The following is a 16,585-nucleotide window of genomic DNA, read 5'->3' as shown; positions in this document are numbered from 1 at the left end:
AATTGTTTACTCATTTGCAATAATTGTCTCTTAGTGATCTGTGTTGGGCGTCTCTGGTAGGATTAGAATCCTTAATTGCCTCTTTTAATTTGAAAAATCTTGTTTGTATGGTTTGACTGGCAAATGCCCCTAATCTTTGTGCTTTTTAATAAGTTGGGTCGTTATTGCGTGTTGTTAGATTGATTGGGTGAAGTATTAGTAGCCCACGTTTGTGCTAAATATCAAAAATTTGCTCAATGATAGAGCGGGTGACACCACTCTTAAGAGCAAATATCGTCAAATGGCCAATTTCGGCAAATCCGAGAGAAATCTGAGTATCCCAGGGTGATGGGTAGTATGGGTCTCGTTTGAATTTCATGAGTGCATGCTTTGATTTCATTTTCGGGGGTTGCAGAGTTGAATTTGAGAAGGTGGGTTGAAAATGGGCACGTTGGGACACTCGGTGAGCTGAGTCGAGCTCGCCCAATCACTCGATAGTTCGCCTATTATCTTCATCTCGTGTTTAATTTCGTGTCAAGTTTGTGGTTTGAGTCTATAACTTCTGGAGAGATGCCTGAGTTTGCCGAAGGCACTCGGCGACTCGTTGAAAGTACTTTTTTGTAATGACCCGAACTCGAAAGGTCATTTTTTTGATAATTTTGAATAGTCATTTAAATATAGTTAATTAATTTACGGGTAACTTAATTATTTTTAATAATAATGGGTGGTCAAATCTGAAATATTAAAATAGGTTAGTAGGGATTATTACTTTTAATACATAATTAATTTAGAAAAGAAAATAAAGAGAAGGAAGAAACTTACCTGCGTATAGCGGCGACTGGCCTGGATACGATCCACTTCACGATCAGGTAACACAATAAAAATTCCTTATTTTTGCAATTGGAACATGAATTGATAGTTGTTTTTTTTTATTATTTTAATAATGAGAGGAAACAGTAAAGAGGAAAACTAATTGTGCACTTAAGTAAATTATTTTATATATATATATATTGTTGGTTGTGGTGATTTAGAATTGGCGAATTGGACTTCGTGCCATCATGTTAGCATTACATCCAGATGACGGCTATGTAAACATGGCAATTAATGAAGGCATTCATTTTGATTGTGAATACAGTGTTTGTCCGTAATAAAAGTGATCAGGGTTTTAGTTTGAGTTTCACGATTTTCTTATAATTATAAGGTTATAATTCAAGTTTTGATATATTGGTATATGAAATTAAATATTAGAAATATTGTTTGAGATAAATATTGTCAAATTTATGATATTTAGAGGAAATTAGACTTAACGCTAGACTTGAAATTTAGGAGGATGATATAATTAGGAACTGGATTATAGTAATATGAGTGTTGTTAAATTAGAAATCTTACCGCAATTATTTTTGTGAATATATTGCATTAATTTGGAAGTTCAACGAAGAGGAAAGACTCAAGTCCCGGAGTGATTGTTCGGTCATTTGAGGCAAGTGGATTTCTAAACCCTTGTTAAGTGTATAGAATTCGTGTATTTCCTTGTAATATGTGTTTGGTTGTAATGAGACTTGGTGATGGGTTGACTTATCCACATTGGTTAATTCTAATGATGAATAAGTGGTAATAAAAGGCAATGTGATTAATTGTTTATGATGTGTTGAGAATGGTTTGAAAGGTTTGGTGAATCATTATTGATGTTGTATCATGATTGTGTTGTTGTGAATTGTGCAATGTTATGAAAATGGTCATCTCTTCATTATTTGCGTGAACATGTCATCAACATTGTTCTGAGACATGGTTGTAACAAGTGTTTTGTGAATTAAGAAAGAATAAGAAATTAAAGAGGATGTACCATTTTGAGGGACGTATCGCACGCCGCGATGGATACTATATTTCGAGGAACGTGTCACGCGCCTGACAGATACTATATTTTGAGGGACGTATCGCGCGTTGCGATAGTTACTATTATCGAGGGTCGTATCGCGCACCGCGATGTATGCATGGCCAAATATGTCCCCCATGGGTCCCGGAGTGAGAGACAACGGGTGTGTATCATTAGGTCAGACATGCATCACTATACTTGACATTGCTCTTCATTGCATTGTACTTCTTTATTATTGGTGAACTTGATCTAGTGTGTTGCTGATCTTGTGAGTGTCTTTCCGTGGAACTTTTGACTGAACTTGTTGTTGAAGATATGCAATTGTTAGTGTTGTTGTTGAGGCTATGAAATTGTCAGAGTGTTATGTTGAGCTATGTGCTTTGTAAACTGTGAACTGTTATGTTTCGCTGGTTTTAAGCAGGTTGTTGTTGTGGAGGTTGTAATTGTTGAATATTGAGCTTGTTGTTGAGAATATATGATTGTTAGAATGTTGTTGTTGAGATATGTGCTTGTAAATTGTAAATTGTTAGGTTGGGCTGGTTTTATACAGATTGTAGTTGTGAAAGTTCGGTTGGGGTGTAAGGAGTTCTCGTATTCTATCCCCTTACCTCGTGTTTAGAGGTTTACTTGCTGAGTACCGTGTGATTTGGTACTCACCCCTTGCTTCTACAAAAAAAAATTGTAGGTTACTAGCCCGAACCTTTGTGATACTTTCCATTCTCTTATTTTCCGAGGCTTCTTGCAGATTTGTGAGTAGTTGTTTGTCATCTCAGCAGACTTTCTTACTCCTATTTATGATCTTGTTCTATTCTAGAAACAAGGTCATTTGAGACATGTATTTTTCTTTTGAATCAATTGTAATACTTTAGAGGCTTGTACACGTGACAACCAGATTTTGGGGGGTATTTTTGAGTTTATTATAAAATTTCTGGATTTTATTGTAATGGTTGAGTTTTAGGGTGACTTGTCTTGGTGGGATAAGACGAGTGCAATCACGTCTATTTTTGGGTCGTGACATTTTTATCACTCTTTATTTTCACCCCTGAAACCCTTATGCACTGTAACTTTCAGCGGACAAACCCTTGCTCGCCCAAAGGACTCTCATATTGCTGACTTGCCTTAATTGTTTAACCAACCTCATTGGCGAGCCAGACTTAGCTCGCCAAAGCGGTTCGGCGACTGGATCGGTGAGTTTATCTGCAACAAGATTTGTTGTGCTAGAGTTTGATTTTGTTTTCTAAATTTCTCTCGACCTTTTGCAGATATGGTACGCACCAATCTAACTGAACTACCTCTGAAAAAGGCAAAGGGGATTACAATAAATGAAGGAGGATCAAACCCTCCAAAGAGGAAAGGGGATGACCTCCAACCGGGAGACAAAGGCAAGATGAAGAAACATATAGCTAGAAAAGGAGCAACTATTGAGCCAGATCTGAACCAGAGGATGAACAACCTCTGATTAACCGAAGGGATGCGCTCTGGGCCAGATCTCAGCCCACAGCCACCAGTACTCCCTCAACTACCACTCCTCCGACTACAGACTCAGTGTCAGCCCAGGCGCCCTCAGTAACTCCTGCACTGCCTATTGCTCCTCCATCTAGATTGCTGAACAGACTAAAAGGTAAAGGAGTCCGAACTATCATAGAGAAGAAACTGATATCTACGGATGGTCTGGAAGGCAAATACCCAAATGTTTTGGACACCCTCCGCTACCATGGTTCGAGCAGTTTACACGTCCTCGAGGCCCCTACCTTCCTTCCTGATTTAGGGAGTTTTACACAGCTTATGGAGAGTTGGTGCCTAAGAACAAGAAGAAGGTAAGTGAGTTTCAATCGATGAAATCGGTCATGGTCAGAGGCAAGGAAGTGGTGTGTCACAATGAGCATATTAATACTCTATTGGGTAGAGCACTGCACTCTGTACTTCCTTACGAGGGGTTGCCGATTGTTCAATTCGTGGATGATTTCACAGGTTGGTTGGCTCCGATGATTTCTGACACCACCCCGAGGTGGATGGATGCAGGAGCTCCCATTGAGAAGAGGGACATGAACATCACCTCCAGGTTCTGGTTTGGCTTCATCAGCAGCTCTATAATGCCATCCCAGAACGAGTCTATTATGTGCCATCCTAAGGCGGCCTGTCTTGGTTCTATCATGGCCAGGAGGTGAATCAATCTGGGACTACTGATCTCACAAGAGATGGCCATGAGAGCCAAACAGAAGCTGACGTCTCTGCCATTTCCAGTTCTAGTCAAGGAGTTGTGCCGGTGAGCTGGAGTACCTCGTGAAACTACAAGGGATGTTAAGGTCACCCCGTCTTCCTCCACCAATACTCGGTGTATAGAGGGCGAGTTCACACGAGAAGAGGTTGACAGGAGGAAAGCAGCTCCAACAGATACTTCTTCAGAAATCAATGTTGACTCATTACTTGCAGAGGCACCTTCGTCAGGTATACCCGCTCCTTCTTCCTCTTCCTCACAGGCTTCAGGTGTCTCTTCATCTTCCCAACTTGCTAGGATCACTCAGGCCATGATCCTGAAGATGTGGCAGTTGGCCTATTTAGCTGATGTGAGAGCTACCCGACTAGAGAGGTCTGTTCCGGAGATGATCGACAGGGCCATACTAGCAGCATTTACCCCCCTTCAGACTTCTGTTGATGCCTTGATAGTGAGAGTCATTGCTTATGTGAGCAGACAGGGAGAGGCCTCTGAGGTGATGACTTTAAAAGTCGAGGTTGCATGTTTAAGGAAGGACGTAAACTATTTGAAGGCTACAGACTTCATTTCACTGATGTGGGATGCAGATGATGAGGATGCTTTTGAGACCTCGGGGATTCCTCTGGCTACCACTGGAGAAGTGCAGGGGGATGGCACAGCACATGCAGAGTCGGATGCAGAGACCGGCGAGGAGTTAATGTTAGTACATGCTGATGAGACAAACGAGAGTAGAGATGAGGGGAATATTCAAAGACTTGCCAAATCTTATAGAGACGGTTGTGTAGCCGATGATCCAAACATTACCGACCGAGACATCCACAGCAGCTCCTAGTGGATCTGGCATTGCTATTCCGTCTGAGGCTACTCCGGGCACTGATGCCCATGTACAGACTGCTACACCAGCCATCGAGACCCCGACAGAGAGAGACTGCATAGACATGACCTTTCTTTACCTCCCTCTCTGTCTTATTATATTTTTGCTTTTGGATATTTTTAGTTGCATTTGAGGATAAATACTTTTTAATTGTAGTGGGATGAGGCCCACACCTTTTGTGTTGATAGTTGTTTTGTGTATATATTTGGGTTGTTCTGCTTTAAAATTGTGTTTTATCTGTTTATGTAGATGATTGAGCTTATTATGGCCAGCTCCTTTTGTTTTAAATTGCAAAATGATTTTTGACCCGTCCGAAAATTTTGGCCACCTCTCGTGTGTAGAATGTGGTTGTTCTTTTGCAAAATTCATGTCTCGATTCCGATCAATACCGATGACTTGAATAGTGCTTACAATCGAACGAACATGAATGTACAACTACGATGAGGCCAAATGAAGTTGCATAGACAATATGTAAACTCTTTGCATCTCGTTCTGATTAGCCATTTATCGAATCGAGCCTCTTGTAATGGCCGTTGCACACTAGTGAAAGTGTGGAGTCTTGTTTGATTCTAGTGTCGATGCCTAGTGTGCTAAGCTTACTTTGAAACATGTATGATAGATCCTAGAATTTGCCCTGTTGGTCTAATCGACTAAGTAAGGCTATCTCTTGATATGATTTTAGACAACTTTGAAAAGTGTGAGCCAATTTGACATATACCACTTTTGTGGCCTACCTTATGAGTGTGTGAACCTCTCTTGAACACCCCTTGAACCTTAACCTTCTTTGGAAGAAACTTGATGAAAATTAGACATTTCTTAATCCATTACCGTTAATCATCTTGATTTGTGGTTTAATAAATAGCCAACTTAGGCCAAAAGCCTAAGTTGGGGGTGTGGTGATAAGAAAATGGAAAGTCAAGAAGTGCAAGAAAAGTCTCCGTTAACCCATGGTGTTGAGAAAAATGGAACCCCTCCATATAAAAAAAAGAAGAGAAAGAGAAAAAGAAAAGAAAAGAATGAAAAAGAAAGTTGCAGAATAAAGTGCAAAAGAAAATGGGGTTTCCAACACACTATGGGAAATTGAATAATAGCATGACTTATGAGCACTAAAGAAAATGATGAAGGAAAAGGGAAGGAAGTGTGGTGAGCACCAAAATTCATGAGGATGAAAGCCACTAAGTCTAAATGACCATATCTTTGCACTCAGTCCTATTATAAGACCTAAAAAAAGACATTTTTGATCTTAAGTGAGCTGAAACAAATGTCGATTGGAAAATACGGGCAAACCTATGGGTGAAAGCATGCATTGTTTTCATCTTTGTAAGTGTGAGCGTTGCATTTGATTCCTGAACTTTAAATGATTCAATCATTATGTCCGAATATGGAATCATTCTTTCTGTGAGGATATTTGAACACTGTAGTTGAGCCTCAACTTGGATTTGAGGCAAGTATTGGGAGCATGATATTCTTTGATATTGGTGAGTCACTACTTGAATCTTTGAGTGCACAATTGATCTTTGCACAAGTAAATTGAGTCTTGTTGTGTGTATTCATGATCGGGTCTTGTGTAGCAATGTTCGAGACACCCTTTTTGAACAGCTAAACTTGAGTTTTGCTTGAGGACAAGCAAAATTTTAAGTTGGGGGTGTTGATGAGTCCACAAATTAGACTAATTTAGGGCTATATTTTAATAGAAATTGTGTCCTCAAATGCATGTTTTATCCCGATATCTGATGAAAACTTTTAGGTTTCAGGTATTGGAAGTTTGAGGCAAAGCATGAACACTACTTAGCAAAAAGGAGCAAGTGCGTTGACATGAGGTTCAGCTCGAGAGAGTGAACCCTAGTCCCATGTCCACACACTCAGCTCGAGAGAGTGAGTAGGTTAAGGCGGAGGTTGTTCTTCATGCGGCAAGTGAGTGTCCGAGAGGAACGCATTTGAAACGGGGTAAGTTGCTCGAGAGAGAGCTTATCCCTCTTAAAGTCTAGCATAGTCATAATTACTCTATGAGTTCTCTATCAAAAGCATGTACCCAATGATTTAGTCTATCCCGTATTCCATTCACATCCCAAGAATCCCCTTTTCATTTCTTAGATCTATTTGTTAATTTTGTTGTTTTTACTTACTTGTGACAAAACCCCCATTTGATATTTGACGCTTGCGTCACCCTTTTTAAGTTTGTTATGTTTTTGTTCGCTAAAGTCTTTAGCTACGATTAGTTTTAGCACGTTTGCGCTTAACCACTAATTTTCACGCCCACTTCCTTGAAACTCTAACTCAACCCTTGGTTGGGTTATAATACTATTGCACGATCGTAGACACTTGCATCGAAAGTTGTGTCCTTGATTAGGCAAACATCAGTGAATAAGATCGTTCTATTCTGGGAGGATATATTCCAATTCAAACCTCGGATACTAGAGGGGAATAATTTCCTTAAGGGGATATTGTGCATTCAGTGGGCTCGATTTTCTTTCCATTCTGTTTCATACAGATTCTGGTACATTTTACAGAGTTTTTGTTGATTAATTTACGTTTTTCACTACGTGATTTAAACTTTGAAAACTTACTGTTTCTACAAAATTTTGTTATCACTAGTACTATTTAGAATACAGATTGCATAAAAGTCAATATGGATCACTAGGCTTTTGTTATGATAATGGATCAATTAAATCAATTCCTCATTAGAACCTCAAAGACGGCCACAAGTATAGCAGTGTTGTAAGAGAGAATTTTAATAAATAAATTGCTTGTAGATGCACTTTTGATACTTTTTTTCTTTGTAGAGTATAGTAAGCAGTGCAAGATTCCTACAAAATCTCATCACAACAAATGCAGAGAATCATGAAATGCATAAAATAGCAAGACTAACAGAATATGAATGTAATGACATGTCAGTCAAATTGAATACCTGCTGAAAAATATTACAGAGATAGCTAAATGGGAATTATATGAGAATTTATTGACTATATTTTTGTTGTAATAATGACTGTGCTACAACTACATTATTCACCTCATAAGGCATACATAATATTTCTAATTGACAATATAGCAATATCAAATCTCTCTTTCAAGCACGCATGTGCGCGCACACACACCCTCAATATATCCCTTAAATATAAAATATTATTTGGTTGACCTTTAATCTTCTAGAGAATTGTGTTAACTTGTTATATTCTGAATAATGACTACTCACAGGAAATAAAAAGCCTGGAAATCATGAAGGCATTATGGAAATCAATACAAAGAAGAAGCTCAAGACAAATCAAGACAAGCCACGCATGGAAGGCAAGAAATCTCAAGTCAAACATTACAAACATTTGAAGAAAAAAAGAGAATATCTATAAAGCAATCAAGGAAGAATATATCAACCAAGATTCAAGGAGATCTCCTAACAAATGAAGGGATTGATTTAATCATGCACATATCTGATATGGACATGATTCAACAAATCAATCAAAATAAATCAATAACTCAATTTAAGGATCCTTGATTTAAAACATCTTTGGGTTTCCAAAAAAGAGATGCAGTCATCCACATCTATATAAACCTCTCTTAGTCTTAGTCGTGAAGTACGCAACTCCACTTGAGCTTATAGTGTAATCTTATTTTATCTTCCATAAAGCTTTGTAATCACGCGAGTGAAACAATTAAAAGGAAAAGAGAAAGAAAGATTTTGAGTGTAGGTTTACAAGTAGAGGAAGTGTCAAGGTGCAACATCTGATTTGCATATCAGACAGGATCAAATCACAGAAACTCTGTACAACCGAAGTTCACTTCAAAGCTCTAAAGGAAACCCTTGAAGCCCAAGGGGACTGGATGTAGGCACCACATATGTGTTCCGAACCAGTATAAAAACTCTTAGTGTTATTTACTTACTGTAATTGAGTGTAACGACCCGAACCGTCGTTATTTAGGAAAAGTAAATATTCAGGAAATTCCTAGGCCACTATCCCGCCAGGGCGGGCCAGATACCGCTAGGGCGCCGGCGCTACGGCGAGGTAAGCTGGCGCTAGAGCGGGATAGGCGAGACAAAATGTAAATAACGTGAAATCTTACTTTCTCCTTCTTCCTGAAATACCTAATTTAGACGTAAACCACCCTAGAAACCCCCAAAAAAACTGCTCTAAGATTGGGAAAGAAGGAGAGATAGATTTCTAACGTAAGAAGGTTGACGAATTGTGGATTTCCGATCAAGATCACCGTCACGAAGCCCGAAAATAAGAATCAAAACCAAAACTCCGTGCAGTTTCTTGGCGCCCAGGTAGGCTAGGTTTTGCTAATTGAGTAGTTATAAACTTGTGCTCACTGCGTAATATAATGTAAATCAATGGTAGGATTTATGTGTACGCCTTCGTACACCGAACAAAAAATGATTAAATCATAGAAAGAAGCCTTAGGTGTTGAACTAGGGCTAAGTTGGTCGAATTATTGTTAAGTGATATATGTCGATGAATACTTCATTGTGATGGTTGTAATTTCATGATGGTGTGATATATATTGTTCTTGCTTCATTATAATATATGTATGTATGCAATGCTGCATTATTGGTCACACTATTTGTAATGAGATAGACGAATGATGAATGACATGAATCATGATTTGATTTTATGATTATGAGTATGTACCTGTGATTGCGATTGTGGCTTGTTTAATGGATCAAGTGTTGCGTTCCGACAGACTAACGTGGATCGGTTGCCACGTCCCGACATAAATATTGGATCGTGTAGCACGTTTTGGTACACTAACAGTTTGTGTTTGGGTTCCATGAGAGGACCAATGATTTGACATAATTGTGTATCTTGAAGATTGTGAAATTGAACGTGGTTCGTTATTCATAAATGATATTGTAATTCCCCGGAGTTGTTACATGGTTATGAGGACTTATATCTGATTTTTCTTTTATGTTGAGTGAACTTGTTGCGTATCTCATTGTTAAATGAATCGAGAAGGTCGAGGGTTCAAAGGTCGTAATATTTGAGAGCAAAGGTTGTTCGTGTGTTGTAAGAGCGAGAAGTAGGGGTAGTGTACGTAATGTACTTACTTAGGCAGATTTCACCTTGGAGGAAGGAATTGGTAGTTGGTAGTTAGAAAGCTTGATGTAATGTGCCATGTGGCAAGGGCAGGGCAACATAGAAGAGAAAGTAAGGGTATGTCGTGGGTGGTTAGTCGGATGCGTGTAGTGGTATTCGTGGACTCTTCTATGCGTTAGGATGGTTTGGCTAAGATCAAGAACCTAGTAAGTAGGTTGACTAAGAAGGTGGTTAGTAGTAAGGGCGCTAGTGTAGTTCGGAGGTATTTCAGAGAGGGTAAGAGTGGAGAAGCGAGTGGTTAATCGGATATTCTTGCTAGTTGTTTTCTTATGTTATGTGGTGGGCGTCGGGTTGACCGATGATGCCTACCAGTACATGTGGTTTTGTACTGATAATACTCTTGCTATGCCTTTTTGGCATAGTCTGGATGCAGGTTGGTGATGTTTCATTAGATTAAGACGAAGAATTCTCCAACAGCTTCTACTTTTCGTTCTGCATGGTGGGAGCTGTCTTCTCATTATTATGTCCTGTTGTACTCATAGCAGCTCTTGTACCTCTTAGACTAGATCCTTAGGGGTGTTAATTACTTTACAAGTCTTAATCCGAATTTGTTAAAGAAGGTTTTCATTTATAAAAACACTACGATTTCATTTATCTCCTTTTTTCGTTAATTTTCCGCATGTTTTAACTTTTGGGATATGAGGGTCCTCCTATTTAGGCGTTAGAGTGGGTGCCCGCACCGCTCAATGGGTTGGGTCGTGACATTAAGAGAACTAAGATTGTTGTACATTATATCTAATAAAAAGAATCATTAAAGTGGGAGGTGAAAAGTTGAGTAATTGAATGCAATTTTCTTTTTAGATATTAAACATAACATAAATAATTAAATGAAGGGAAAATGGCCCAAAAAAAAGGAGGAAAAAGATAAATATGAATGGAGGTCATAGAGATATGTCACATCACCTTGTATATGTTCCTCCTTTATATACAGAGAGAGAGAGATAAATGTTGGAGGAATAATTACTGTGAAACTGAGGCATTTATGTGGGGTACATAAGTTTTCATTTCATATTAAACCATTTAATTAATTTACTAGCTAGTGTCTGGAGTTATATCTGTTAGTGCAACTAGGGGGTAAATGAGTTCAACTTATAAATATTCGTTTGATTAATTTATTTTAAATGGGTAGGTTATTCATTAATCATTTAAAAATGGGTCAAATATGGATCAAATCATGTTATTCATCATAAATTATGGATAACACATGAGTATTCATTAATTGCACTCTCCTCTCCCTTTTTTGGTAAGTAAAGATTTTATTATTACCAAGTGATAATTACAAAACAAAAAATCTGGCAGGCAATGGACAAACCCCACGTCTGCATGCTCCAAGACTTCCTCTTCTATCCTATACAAGCGTACTATGTAAATACTAGCAGGAACAAGCTAATTAAGATAGTAATTCAAGCTCTCTAACATCCTCTTTAGCCTACTATATATTGTACCTCTTTTATGTATCTCTTGGACCACTCTTCTCAACAGAATATTAACTTCAGTTTTCTGATTTTGAAAGATCCTTACATTCCTCTCATGCCACAAAGCATAGATACAACATGCCAAGGAGAGCCTCTAGAGATTTGCAGCTACGCTACCACTATTTGCATGTGTACTAGCCCAATGAAGCTCCCCTGTCCATCCCATAGCTTTTCTGCTGATCCCTTGTCACATTAGTAGTTTTTCCCATACACTTGTTGCATATGAGTATAGGAAGAATATATGCTCGATTGATTCATCCTCATTGCAACAGACTCTCCTCTCCCTTTGCAGTATGTAAGAGTGTAGAAACCTCTAAAAAGTACACTCATTAAGAGTGTGTTTAGAATGAAGAAAAATGTTTTAAAAATACTTTTCAGTTTTTTCATGTTTGATTGCGTAAATGTTTTGAAAAATATTTTTCAAATGAACTTTTTTTCCTATAATATAAGAAAAAATGGTTTTCATATATAAAGTGTAATGACCTGGAAGGTCTTTTTTGGAATTTTCACAAAATTATCCTTTTAACCTTCCCGATTGTTTCTCCGGGTTATTTCTAATTGGTTTTTGAAGTTGGTTTTGAAAATTTGATAAAAAAATTGTGGTTTTTAGAAGTTTTGGTGTTTTGAAAGGCTTAAGCTAGTTAAAAGTGATTTCGGTGTTACTCGGAGTTTCGAGTCTCGAAATGAAATTATGTCAGGTCCATTAGTTTCGGAATGTGGAATTATGTATAGAAGAGTCGTCAGTTCCAGATTCAGAGGTGTTTCGTACATTTGAGGTCTCAAGTTGGAAGTTTGGATGATTTTAGCCCTTGAGTTGACTTTGGTCAGCATTTGAAGTTTGGATGCTCGAATCGGGTTTTCGATGGTTTCATTGAATTTCGGGGATGATTTTAGGCCTAGCAAAGGTATTGGTTGAATTTTCAGATCTCTCCAGGTCAATTTGAATTGATGATTTCATTGAGTCTGAAACATTAAGGTTAATATTGCACTTTTGGTTTATGAACTCAAATCCCGAGGGTCCATTAGGAAATATTTGTGCCTTATGGATTTGTTGGTTTTTCTATTACTGGTCTATCACAACAATAATAATAATTTTTTGGTTCTTACGAAAATGACGTAGCTTCTACCATTTTTTTAAAAATAAAATTGATTGTGGAGCATCTAGCTCGTATCCTATATTCCACTTCAAAAATTCTGTACGAGAAGGCCCAAAATAACCAAAATAAATCAAGCAAGTACTACCTAATCGGCCCCATCCAAAATAGAAAATAGACCACTCTATAAATTGATCGTGAATGGTAGGGTTTCCTATCTGATACTCCTCCTTTCACTCTGCCTCTTTCATCAACATGTTTTCTCCTAGAATGGGTCTGAACTTGACTTACTTTCCGCCCTCTCGCTCTGTGGATCATCTATGTGTATCTCATGATGCCTTGCACTCTTCTCTTCCTCAGCTCGTTGATATCCTTCCCTTTATTTCTAACTTTTTGTAGCTCCTCTAACTTTCTCTTTCTTTGCAGAGGTATACTCCAATGGATGCAGTGAATTTCAAAATTGTCTTGACAAAGATGCCAAGTCTTGTGTGTTATTGATCGAACTCTATGTAAGTATCCGTTTTTTCCTTCCTTCTTCTTTTTTCCTTTTTTCGAAGCCGTCGTTAATACTTGAGATAATCAGGTTTGTTTTTTTGTTCATTCTCCTTATATTTTTTTCACGTGAATGCTTGCTACTGTTGTTTCGCAACTATTTTTTTTATAGTTTAAATCTTATATGAAAACCCTTGTAGTTTTTTTTTGAATTATAAAAGCATGAGAGTCTTAGAATATCTTTAGAAAGTCTTTTGTTTGGATGGGAGTTTGGGCATAGAATTTGTGAAATTTGAAAAGAAAAAAAAGTAGCATTTAAAAAAGAATTGTGTTGACTTGTCAGATGATCGGTCATTCAGCTAATAGTTATCATCTTGGAAAGTCATTTTTTTTGGTTGAAAAATTGGAAATCAACAAAAAGAATGTGATATGAACATTAATTGAGTGAGACCATCTAAATAGAAAATAAACAAATCCTATTTTGAGTGGATTTAAAATGAATTAGAATTAAGAATTTTAATTTTTTGTTCATTGTTAATAATGTTATTTTTATATTTCGATCTTTGTGTTTGAACAATAAAAATTGTTAACTACCTACCAATCTCTAATATTTTCATAAATTTTCTTTAATTTTTTTTTTTTGAATTTTCTTAAGATTCAAAATGGAAGACGAAACAAACTTAACAATCATATACATAACGGTTGGTGATTGTGATTTAGGAGCGAGCAATCATCTATTGCCCAAGTAAATACACTATTCATCCACGTGAGAAAAAAGCTTGCAATTCTGGTTCAAGATTCAAAGGTTTTGTGGGCCAACATAATGGTCATTGTGCTAAGGTATGTGTAGACACTACTCTCCTTATACATCATTTGTTGGATTACATTTGGTATGTATGTTGTTGACTTGTTGTTGTTGCATAGATATATTTTCTGACAACGATCCACAAAAAATATAAACTCCTAAGAGCTTAAATTATGTACACTAATGTAAATGATTTTTATAGGTTACCCACAAGGATATCTACCTACTATATGTAAACCTTCTTAAAATATGAAATTCTAATATTACTTAGGGATCACAAGCCTACATCATTGTTTGTGTTTTTTGGTCCTCTTGATAAATTCATGATTTCAATGTTACTTAGGATAATGTTGAATTCTCGTACAACCAATTTTTTCAGAAGGAACTAACTATAAGTGATGTTGAGCTTTATAGGTTTGTATATATCTAAAAAATTTATATATGCAATAAAGTATTATTCTCAAATCTAAAGTGAGAACATGAACTTTTATGATATATAAGTTTAGGTATTATTGCAAAAGAAATCAAAAATTTTATTTTTACATATGGTTGGCATAAGTTTGTGAAAGAGAAAGGTTTAAGAGCAAAAGATACAATTATTTTCAAAAAATTATACCAACCCTCTGTAAAAAATAAATGTTTGATTACTTTTGCAATAACAATATCTAAACTTTCATAATTTCCTATATCATAAAAGTTCATCTCCTCACTTTGGATTTGAGGAAAATAATTTAATGCATTTTTTTAGGTATATATAAGCTTATTAAAGTTCAACATCACTTGGGGTTAGCTCTTTTTGAAAAAGCTTGACCGAAAATTCACATTATTATCCTATGAATAACATTAAAATCGTGAATTTTACGAAGAGGATTAAAAAGGCACAAATGTTATAGGCTAGTGATCCCTAAGTACTATTGGAATCACATATTTTAAGAAAATTTACATGTAGCATATAGACTAGATTCGCCTTGGCCCATGCTTTAGAATGGGCCCAACATAGTTGATTTCAGTGTCAGCCTTTATTCACCGCAACAGTACAACCTACTCAATTTACTATTTGGGTAGAACATGACATTGTCATATACATGTACAAAAACATAAACTCATATACCTTCAAATAATATTTAATCATTTTGTTCCAAATAGGCTACGTACCACAAATACATGATTTATTACTCTCTGATACTATCTCATGAATTAGAATAGATTTAACATATAATCAATTTAATCAAAATAATATATAGTTTATAAATCAATAACACACAAAGTTCTTCTTAGATAATCATCAAACACTAAATCACTCATAAAGAAATAGAGATATCAATATTTCAATCGTCTTTCACTTATACACACAACTCCAGTACACAAAAATTGAATATCCATTTGATTTGTTGGAGTATATATATTAAATTAGTGATGTTCGGGGTTTAATCGGGGAAATTCCTTTTATATTATGCAATTAATTAAGAAATAAGTCATTAAGCATTCGTATCCTAGAGAATTGTTACTTTGCTATTAAATGTTAAAGATGAATGTTAGTGTACCCAGGGGCGCCTCAACAAATCTCGTGGCCTAAGGCAAAATCATATTAAGAGGTCCTTAAATTTATTTTATAAAATTTATACACTAACAAGAAAAGCTATTTTCTACACAATAGATTAATCATTTAAGATAAAAAATATCAATTTTCACACAAAAAAAAAAGAAAGAAAGAAAGGAAGAAGAGTACAAAAAATAAAAGTGATGGATTATAGATGTTAAGCTTCAAAACTCAAATTGTAATTTTAAATTGGCTATCATCATAAATAAGAAAAAGAAACGGACATACATAACTTAATAGTTGAAGTTTTGAGTATGGATACTAACAAAAATATCCAAATTTTGGATCAATTTAAATGATATAATTCTTTTTAAATTATATAATTCATTTCATTAAGTAGCACGTGAATATCTAAAACAAATTATAAAATTTTCATATAATATATTAAATTAAACGAAAAGGAAACTTGTGCATGAATATTTTTGTGTTCAGGTAGTTTAAGAAAAGATTGAAAAAAATTCATTATGTTATCAATATATATATAACTTAGTTCCTATATAAAAAGGATAAAATTTAAAATTGGAAGTTAAAACAAATATATCAACTAATGAATGAAAAAATTATGAGACTTTATGAATTTATTGGTAAAAAATACTCTCAAACAAATAATAATAAAAAATATACAATAACAATTTTATTTACATAAATTATATTAATATACAATTAAATTAATGATAATAATTTAAAAAAATTTGGGGCCTTCAAAATTTTGAGGCCTAAGGCAATGGCCTTGCTGGCAAAGCCTTAGAGCCACCCCTGAGTGTACCCCTCAAACTTTAAGCACTGGCCCTTGATTTTCCTGGGTTCATCAGTAACTGCAATTTTAAGTACGAATATTACGTAGGGGAAGAAAATTAAGATTGTTGCACATTATATCTAATAAAAAGAATCATTAAACTGGGAGGTCAAAAGTTGAATAAATGAATGTAATTTTTTTTTTAAATATTAAACATAAAATGAATAATTAAATGAAGGGAAAATGACAAAAAAGAAGAAGAAGAAAATAGATAAATATGAATGGAGGTCATAGAGAGGTGTCACATCACCTTGTCTATGTTCCTCCTTTATATATATATATATATATATAT

The sequence above is a fragment of the Solanum stenotomum genome, chromosome 10 (genome assembly GCF_019186545.1).
Source record: "Solanum stenotomum isolate F172 chromosome 10, ASM1918654v1, whole genome shotgun sequence".
NCBI classification, from domain to species: domain Eukaryota; kingdom Viridiplantae; phylum Streptophyta; class Magnoliopsida; order Solanales; family Solanaceae; genus Solanum; species Solanum stenotomum.
Note: the sequence above shows the minus strand (reverse complement) of the source record.